Source organism: Lactuca serriola, chromosome 2 (assembly GCF_051521515.1).
Source record: "Lactuca serriola cultivar US96UC23 chromosome 2, Lser_US96UC23_V15, whole genome shotgun sequence".
Classification (NCBI taxonomy): domain Eukaryota; kingdom Viridiplantae; phylum Streptophyta; class Magnoliopsida; order Asterales; family Asteraceae; genus Lactuca; species Lactuca serriola.
The window spans coordinates 135,124,022-135,133,783 of NC_136409.1; the positions used below are offsets into that span (position 1 = coordinate 135,124,022).

The following is a 9,762-nucleotide window of genomic DNA, read 5'->3' on the forward strand; positions in this document are numbered from 1 at the left end:
GTACTCTGTGGGGAGCACCGATTCTGTTTGTGAAGAAGAAGGACGGTTCACACAAGATGTGCATTGATTATCGGGAGTTGAATAAGCTAACAGTGAAGAACCGTTACCCACTTTCGAGGATTGACGACTTGTTCGATCAGCTTTAGGATGCATCTTGGTTTTCCAAGATTGATTTGTGATTGGGGTACCATCAGATGAGGGTCTGGGATGATGATGTGTAGAAGACAGCCTTTAGGACTCGTTATGGTCATTACGAGTTCGTGGTGATCCCATTCAGACTCACCAATGCACCAACATCGTTCATGGATCTCATGAACCGAGTTTATAGGACGATGCTGGATCAGTTTGTGATTGTATTCATTGATGATATTATGGTCTATTCCAATACCAAAGAGCATCATGAGAAACATTTGCAAGAGGTGTTGGAGACCCTGAGGAGGGAGAGGCTTTATGCCAAATTCTCTAAATGTGATTTTTGGTTGCGTGAGGTGCAGTTTCTGGGGCATATCATCAACCAGAAGGGCATCTTGGTCGACCTGTCGAAGATCGAGGTCATGATGCGATGGGAGGTTTTGAGGACCGCGTCTGAGATTTGGAGTTTCTTAGGTCTCGTAGGGAATTATCAGAGATTTATCCAAGATTTCTCCAAGATTGTAGTGCCTCTGATGCATTTGTCAAAGAAGAATGTGACTCTTTGGTGGGGGATTGATCAAGAGTTGGCTTTTGAGACTCTGAGGCAGAAGTTGTGTGAGGCCCCGATTCTTGTGTTACCTGAGGGTTTGGATGATTTTTTGGTTTATTACGATTTCCCTATTTCGGGTTTGGTATTTGTCCTTATGCAAAGGGGTCACGTGATTGCTTGCTCTTCGAGACAACTGAAGCCTCAGGAGGTGAATTATCCTACACATGATTTGGAGTTAGGGGCAGTGGTTTTTTCCCTCAAGATTTGGAGGTACTACCTGTTTGAGGTGGACGAAATCACTTGGGTAAGCCCAATAAATTTCGTCCAAGCCCTGGCATAAGGAAGGGAATGGGCTGCTTGGTAACCAAGCAAAGGGATTAGGGTTTCCTCCTTAAACCCTTGCTTTGGCACAATGCTATCTTAGCTATATAGAGGCCCTTAGCATTACAATTTTGGCTATGAGATTTTTAGAGGGTTAGGCTGAAATTTCTACTCCTCTCCTCTATTTCTCTTCAAGCTCCTTGGTTGCGAGGGCTTGAGTGTGAACCATCAGAGGCACGACACTTGTGGTGCTTGCTGCCAAAAGTTTTGAAGAAGAAATTCAAGATTGTTTGCTATAACAATCTTCAAGGCAAGTTTGTTGTTCAATTGAATTAGTTTTTATTTTCATAGGAAAGTTTTGTAGGATGACAATTCATAGTATGTTGCCTATATGTGAAATACATATATGCTTATTAGGTTGTATGTACCCTAATCAATTTTTGATTGTTTTTTTTGCTTAGAGCATTATAGTTGTAACCCTAATAACCCATCAATTCCAATCAAAAGTTGGTTCTAGGGAGTCGCTGGAAACCACACAAGGGGTAGCTAACCACCTTGTGACTTGAGACTTATCTAGATATCATACTTTTTTGTTTCCCAAAGTAGATATCCATGAGCGCCACACCAGGTTTTGACCCATCCTATATGAATGCACAAGTAGATGCTAAAAAGTAGTTTCTAGTTAAAATCAAAATCCCCCACTGAAAGTAAAACCTTTTCACAATAAGATTTCATGAAATGAGCGAATTATACATAATATTAACTTAGCACATAAGGGCTTATATCATGTGGGAAGAAATTCAATGACCATCAAAATATAATAATGTCTTTAATAGGCGTTTAGGTTTGAATAAGTTTCTCAGATTTAACCTTTGCTAGCATCTGTTTGGATATCCCTTCAGTGTCTTGTCAAGTGTGTGATGCGGACATAGAGTCGATAAATCATCTCTTTTTTGCATGCTCTTTTTGTTCTTCTGTTTTGGCTCAGGTGCGAAAAATGGTCAAATATTCAAGTGTCGCGTCTTGCTTTGTTTAAGGAGTGGACATCTTGGTTTTCTAGTGTGCGCTATTAGAAGTTGCAGGTAGTAGAAGTTGTAGAAATATTATTTAGATGGTTCCGTTTTTCCTTGTGGTGGCACTAATGGCTCTTTCAAAATTTATCTCTTGTATATAAAATCCTAAAAAGGCTCTTCTTTTTTATAAAATTGTAACCTTTACTGTGTAATAGGAGTTGCAAGGTTAACCTTAATTGTATAGATTGACTTCACCCTAAAACTTGTTATTTTCTCAATGTAATCGGTTTGTGTTACTTGCTAGCTTAATAAAAAAATTGTTTGAGAAAACAACAAAATTTAAAAAGAAAACTTCAAAAAGGTTCAGCTGTGTTCTTTTCTCTTATTGTTATTAGAATATTTGTTGTTTTTAACAAAATACAATAATCCTTGTTAGCCAAGTATTTTGTTTAAGACAAATTGTAAATTCAACTTCTAAGGGAATATTTGTTATTAACATAGACATTTGATTAAAAAATTAAAATAATATTGATGAAAAATAATGGAAGTTATTTTTATTTTCTATATATTATAATTTAATTAGTTTATATATTTAATAGACAAAACTTCAAAAATGGTCCCTGTGGTTTTCGAAAATATCAAGTTTAGTCCCTAAGTTCAAAAAACCTCACGGATCGTCCCTGTGGTTTCAAAACTTTTAACATTTGGTCCTTCCGGCTAACTCCGTTACCATTTAGCTGTTAAGTCAGGGGCATTTTTGTCATTTCACTCCTCAGGGACCATTTATGAGGTTTTGTATTCCTTTTTTTAAAATAAATAATAAATAAATAAAATTTAATATGCAAGGGGTCCCACCCCTCTCTCTCTCTCTCTTTCTTGTTTCACAAACAAACACACAGATCCATTAGGATCATTTAGAGGCTTCAGATGAACTCATTCATCCTCTATCTTTACTCTTTCAAACCTCCAAATCTCCAACTTCATGTCTGATCAGCTCTCCAAAACCAACCTCAATCTCAATCCTTCACTTATGGATCGTCGTCGTCCACCATAGTCTTAAAAGCATAGAATCTCCCATGTTCTTTATCATTTGGTGTTGGATTTGATGGCTTCTAATGAACCCGATCCTTCCCTAGTCATCGATTCATAGAAACCCTCCATTGAGTGATTTCAGAAGGAGGGCGGTGAGAAGGGATGTAAGTCGAAGATAAAGAGTGTGATTACGACATTGGAGAGGGTCGTTGATTTAGACCTGGAAGACGAGAAAGAGATGAGTCCAGTGGCAACCTCTCCGGTGAGATTTTAAAAGGTTTTTTGGTGATCTGCTTCGATTGATTCAGGGGTAAAAGGGTAAATCGAGATGCAACTGTCATGTGTTCAAGAACTGATTATAACCCAAATCAAAAATCGAAGCTGCAGGTGGTCGAGGAAGATGATGTACGAAAAGAACCAATTCCACCAGAGCGTCTCCATCGACTACTTCTTTTCATCTACCTGGTGATAATTTTTTTTGGGTTTTTCATTTGATATTTAAGTTTTTATAGGATTTCAAATTTTCTAAACTTTTGTGGGTCAAGAGAAGGAGATGTTTCAATTGTCTCTATAGCTGAACAAAAAAGATTTTCCCCGTGTTTCAAATCTTCAAGTTGTTCGTTCTTCTATAGCAATTTGGTTGTAAATGTTTCATATGTTCTTAAAGGTCAATAAGGTAGTCACCAATTCCATCCCTGTCTTTGCCTTCAACAAAATCATTCTAGGAATACCAAATTCCTAAATTCCCAAACCCCCAAATCAATTATAAGAAGAGCAAATCCTGGAGACTTGCAACTGTTCTAATTCCGAAAATGGAACCCTGGGGACTTGCATCTTGTAAAATGAAAGGATAACGAAAGCTTATCATCCTACAAACAACTTCTGAACGAAAGTTTCACTTCTAGGAGGCTATCGGAGGGTGTAACAATGATTAATTCCAAAAACACAAGACCATGTTTAATTTGTATGAATGTCAGAAATGGACCTTATTGGCCTTCAAGAACGAATGAAGCAATTATTTTTGTTAAGTTTGTAAACAACTGATTTAATTGAAGAAGTGAAGATCCGATTTCTTAGATTGGGTTTTTCTGGTGTAGGTGCAGACATAACAAGAGAGAGAGAGAGAGAGAGAGAGAGAGAGAGGTGAGACCCCTTGCATATTAAATTTTGTTTATTTATTATTTATTTTAAAAAAAGGAATACAAAACCTCATAAATGGTCCATGAGGAGTGAAATGACAAAAATGTCTCTGACTTAACGGCTAATTGGTAACAGAGTTAGCCGGAAGGACCAAATGTTAAAAGTTTTGAAACCACAGGGACGATCTGTGAGGTTTTTTGAACTTAGGGACTAAACTTGATATTTTCGAAAACCACAGGGACCATTTTTGAAGTTTTTTCTATTTAATATTATAGCTAAAAAATATTTCGTAACAATAAAGACGATGCCTAGAATCCCATGAGTATTGAGTATTTACGTCACATAATATATTCCACAAAATACTTTCAAAAACAAAAAAGCGACACTAATGATTTTTGGTGGAATCTTTTTTAATGATACTTTTATTTGTGCTACTGATTCTTTAAGAAATTTTTAATATAATTTTTTTTTCTGGTTTTTATAATTTTTTTTTTTATGTTATTCAATGTTATGTTTTTTTTACCATGTAATTGTAATATTTCACAATTTGTGTCCGCTTACGGCCCAGCTTCCACCACATACACTATGTTTGGAATCCAACAAAGAATGTCACAACCATTTGTGACTTTCTCCTTTGATAACTACCACATAGGCCCATTAACTCAAACAAAGAGCCCAATTTTATTTGATATTTAGTCTTAGCAGATTAGATCAGAAGACTCCACCACCCATCGCCCGATATTCATTTGTATGTTCTAGTACTAGTATTATATACCCTTTTTCTTTTCTCAGTGTTCACGTAGGGATTCGCCAAACCTTAAACATGTAGTAATCAAAAGTTTTCCTGAGTTATAAAAAATTAAATTGATGCATATAAACTTTTTAATACTTCCGAAATAGTTAGGGGTGTTTGTATTTATTTAAAACTTTTTGGCGACTATTTTATTGATGACAAACTAGTTCTTAAATGGAAAATTAGTTGCGACCAAGTAAATTAGCTAATAAAAAAAATGATGTTTAGTAAAATAGTTGATAAGCAAACTAAAATATATAAAACAGTATAACAAAACATGTAGAAGAATGAGTTTTTTTATAATAATAAATGAGATATTCGAGAGAATTAAAAAAAAACCCGTTAATTTCGAGGGTGAGGCAGGGGTGGGTAGTTTCGTCCCGAATACCTTATGTGGGCCCCATTAATATATATATATATATATATATATATATATATATATATATATATATATATATATATATATATGTGTGTGTGTGTGTGTGTGTGTGTGTGTGTGTGTGTGTGATTTGGGTCCGAAAAAAATTGGACCTTGTGCAACTGCCTACTTTTCCTCCATCAAATCAGCCCTCATTAATTATATAAACACAATATATAATAGCAGGATTTTGAGTTTACACATTCAGTTAAAATCATGTTTTTAAGTTGTTAGTATAACGTTTTTGAAATGTCATAACATTTTTGTTTATAACCTGTAAAATTATACTCTGAATAAATACTATACCCAAAAACTTCTTTTAGCCCTAAAAAAAACACAGTCCAAATTCAATTGGGGGTAGGGGCGACGAGACGAGATAATTTCGGCGGTGATGGTTGAGGATGCAACCCGTTGACATGTCTATAGAAAACAGTGGTTAGGTTTTCGGCAGTTATAATTGTGAGTAATATGCGGTATGTGAATTCCAAGATCACTAATGTTAGAGCATCTCCAACCCATCCTAACATTATTTCCATCCTATTTTTGTCTCAATTTGTCTATAACCCCATCCAATTTTTCGAGAAATTAATAGTATTACTTCAAATATGGAGTATCATTATTTATTTCTAAAAAAATGGAGTTAAAATTTCAGTTGTCGGTTTTAATCCATCTTTCTTAGGTTTATACATTTATATTTTATTTTATCTACTAAATATTATTAAACGTAATATTTAATATTTGCAATGTCATGTTGTATATTAAATTATTTTAATTAATCATAAATGTAAAGTTTAATATTTATGTAATGTATTCATAGAAAAATTTAAATACATATAAAAAATTAAAACACTGTAACATATTTTATAAAAGCTTATAATTGGAATATATCTTACAATTAGGATAACATATTATAATAAAACAGGAACGTGATCTTGTCGTACCAACTAAAGTTGCAAGAGAATTGTCACTGATAGAGGTTGAAATGACCATGGATCAAGACAATTAATTCCAACTAGTAAAGTACCCCCGCTTTGCGGGTGTTGGATTTGTGTTCGACTGTTTGCAAGAGGCGGAGCCATAATAACTCATTTAAGTGAATGTAAGGAAATAAAAGTAGGATGGTATATGTTAATACACAAACAAATGAAAATTCATTCTTATTTTCAGCCAAGTTAACATGACAATGGAATGGGATGGTTCATTCCATTCCACTATTCATTGTAGCTTTTATAGTTAACTGATCAAGTTGTGAAGTTGTAAATGCCTTAAACCATGATCCAAAAACCATAAGCTTTGAAATATGATTGACACTTCAAGCTGCAAACAGAGCTCAATACAAAAAATATCAATCATCAGAGAGCAATGAAGTTTCGTTGTAGGTATGTGTGAATTAGCGGCAAAAAAAAAAAAAAAATTAGACCATCAATAATATGCACCTCCACCGGCTATCTCAATTGTCACCTTCTTCAAGAAACATTTTTTAATGCTATAAAATATTCATTTTAGAATTTAAGATATTAATTTTAAAATGAAGCTTTGTCACATCCTCCCATGATCTTGAGATCATATCCCTTAAACTCATGTTAATCAACAGGGTAGATAAGTTGAATAAATTTTTGTTTTCATTAGCTATACCTTTCCTAGCACCCATAACTTTGAAAGCATTTAAAGAATGAATGAAGGAAAGTATCGGTTTAAAAGCTCCAAGATGGCTGACCTTATGAAAAGAAGATTTTTTTTTTTTTTTTTTTTTTTTTTTTTTTTTTTTTTTTTTTTGGAGTTTTAAATCACATATTATAACTATTAAGAACCAAAATATAAGCAAATAAAAGTTTTGATTACCTGTTTCGTTTCTCAAGCTGTGTTTTCCCTGAAACAATATCCATTGTTATAGTAAAACAAAATATGTGTAATAAGAATATACATATTATGAAAATGGATTAAATGAAGCATATCATTCAAGTAAGCATATGGAGCACTTACTTACAAACTCATTCAACATGATGGTTATAAAACAAATGAAACACAGAGATTCGATTCGGAACTATTATATGTTCAAGGTTCGATATTGAAAATTTTTCAAAGGTTTTCCCTGACTTTGTCTGTGTCAACAAACAATTCGAAATACCTCGACTTTTTAGAACAGGTCCGAGTCAAATAGCAAAGATTTTAAGCAAGTGTGAAGAAAAAAAATCGTTACAAAACACTATGAGATCAAATGTGACTAACTCAAACACTGCAGGCTCATTTGGGTGACACTTTGCGTCCAACGTCGTGTGTTCTTCATCTTATTCTAATATATTCGTGAATACTTACCTTTCAGTTTCATCTCTTGCTCAACACAAATGGCTGCAACATCAGGAAAGAAAAAAATAAATCTCGAAAATAATAAGCTTAACTGGAATTAAACATAGCCAAATTTATAAAAAGCTAATAAAATCTATATAAGTAATTAAAAAAAAGAATGTACCTTTCGGTGTTAGGTGTTAAAAATGGTGTAATGGGTTAAGATGATCATAACACAAAAAAGGAAAATATATAAACCCCAAAATTTCTTAAGATTCATTATTGCATACAAAAGGATTTGTGTAAAATTGATTAAAGCTCAAACTAAGACATGTGATAAAGAATACATAGATTGGAAATGAAGAGGGTATAAATGGAATTTTACCATCAAAATCAAGCATTGGATGATACAAAGTCTTTGGTTCAGTAATTTTCCGCCTTACAGGTTTCTTTGCTTCAATTTCCCTCAGATTTGCCTCATCCCACTTCGCGCCTTTCGTACTGCTTAATACAATCAGAAAACAAATTAATTTTTTTTGACATGGAACATATTTTAACTAAAGAGTAAGAAAATGTATTGACAACTTATACCATAATTCTCAATAAAAAAAAAGTCTTGCACACAGACATCGAATTAAGACATGAAGTCAATTACTAAACATGCGAACAATAAAAAGGAAAGTTTAAAAACTGACCTCGCGTTATTGAATTTCACTATGCATGGAGGACAAAGTATTTGATTTCTCAAGAAGAGTTGTTTCCAGTTGTTTATTTCTTTCATGTTTGGAGTTATTTTCACGGCTCCTCTCATCAATATTGGATTCTGAGAATGAAGCCTTCTGAAAATGAGTATATTTGTGCACAAATTGCCAATAAAATCTCATTTCCATGGTACTTTTATAAAAAGAAGATGCAAAGGAATTGATCGTCATTTGAAAATTTTTCAATAAGATTGTAAATCTTATAGCTAGCATATGGATTATTTTTGAGAAAAAATGGAAAATGTAGAAACAATATCATCCATAATCACCAGATCTTTACCAAAATGTAAGTAAATCAGTTTTCAGAGTTTATTGTATTCGGCATCATCTGACTGGCTTCAACATTTGTTTTCTCCATAGGGACATTCCATCAAACATCTGGGGTTTTCTGTGTATAAAGCAGCCTTCCATTTGTCGCTGCCGTAACCACCGTTGGCGTACACCCCCAACACGTCACCGACGGTAGGACCGATGTGGCAATAAGTTCGATGATATTGAAAAAGCGGAGCAGGAAGATGGTCTCCATCGTTCCTGTAACATCCCACCTCTTCTTACTGTGGATAACTAAATCGATGTGCTTGTCGTCCGATGGAACCTTGGTAGTTTTAGGCTGCTAGGCGATATCTGAATCAACGGTGAAGCACCAGAGATGGAATTGGACCGAAGAAGACGTTAGTGGCATCTATGCATCGACTCCTTCGATAATAAGGATGTAGTGTCACCGGCCTCCGCTATGGCATAATCAAAGAATGGAATAGCAGATACGGAACACATCGTGCAGAAAGAAAAGAAGATGAAAGCAGGCAAGACAAAGCATCGCCTCTTTGAAGAAATATTTGATGGTTAAAAACAAAAGAAGCTGTGGAGGCGGTAGTTATCTGATTTTAGGGAATAGTAGTGGTGTGAAGGAAAGGTGGAAGGAACTGGAAAGTTGTTTCCTAACAATGGAGAAAATAAGAGGCAAAAAGGGAAGAAAATTACACAAATCGAAATCCGATTGGCAGACAAAACAGTGAGGCAAAACCCAAACAAAACGTGTCCATTAAGAATATAGAAAATTACGTAAACGACCCAAATTTGAAAATGAACATTTTTTTAACATACACCCATAAACAGGGCACCATTTTTGCCAAATGCCAAGGAACTTCACTGTTCCTTTTCTTCAGCATTAATAAAAGAGTAACAATAATACAGGGACCATTCTTGCCAAAAATCCTACAGTACTGTTAAAACTTTTCATTATATATATATATATATATATATATATATATATATATATATATATATATATATATATATATATATATTAATTTCTT

The 9,762-nt window shown here is 34.1% G+C and overlaps 1 long non-coding RNA gene across 1 annotated transcript; it reads right to left on the reverse strand.

Annotated features, from left to right (window-relative positions):
- Window positions 1-6,471: 6,471 nt before the first annotated feature.
- LOC145086829 (uncharacterized) lies at window positions 6,472-9,425 on the reverse strand. Its single transcript, XR_013700655.1, has 5 exons — window positions 8,727-9,425; window positions 8,381-8,508; window positions 8,071-8,186; window positions 7,242-7,748; window positions 6,472-6,716 (listed from the first exon to the last, which is right to left on the reverse strand). It is a non-coding gene; the product is annotated as an uncharacterized LOC145086829 (long non-coding RNA).
- Between the last annotated feature and the right edge of the window lie 337 nt (window positions 9,426-9,762).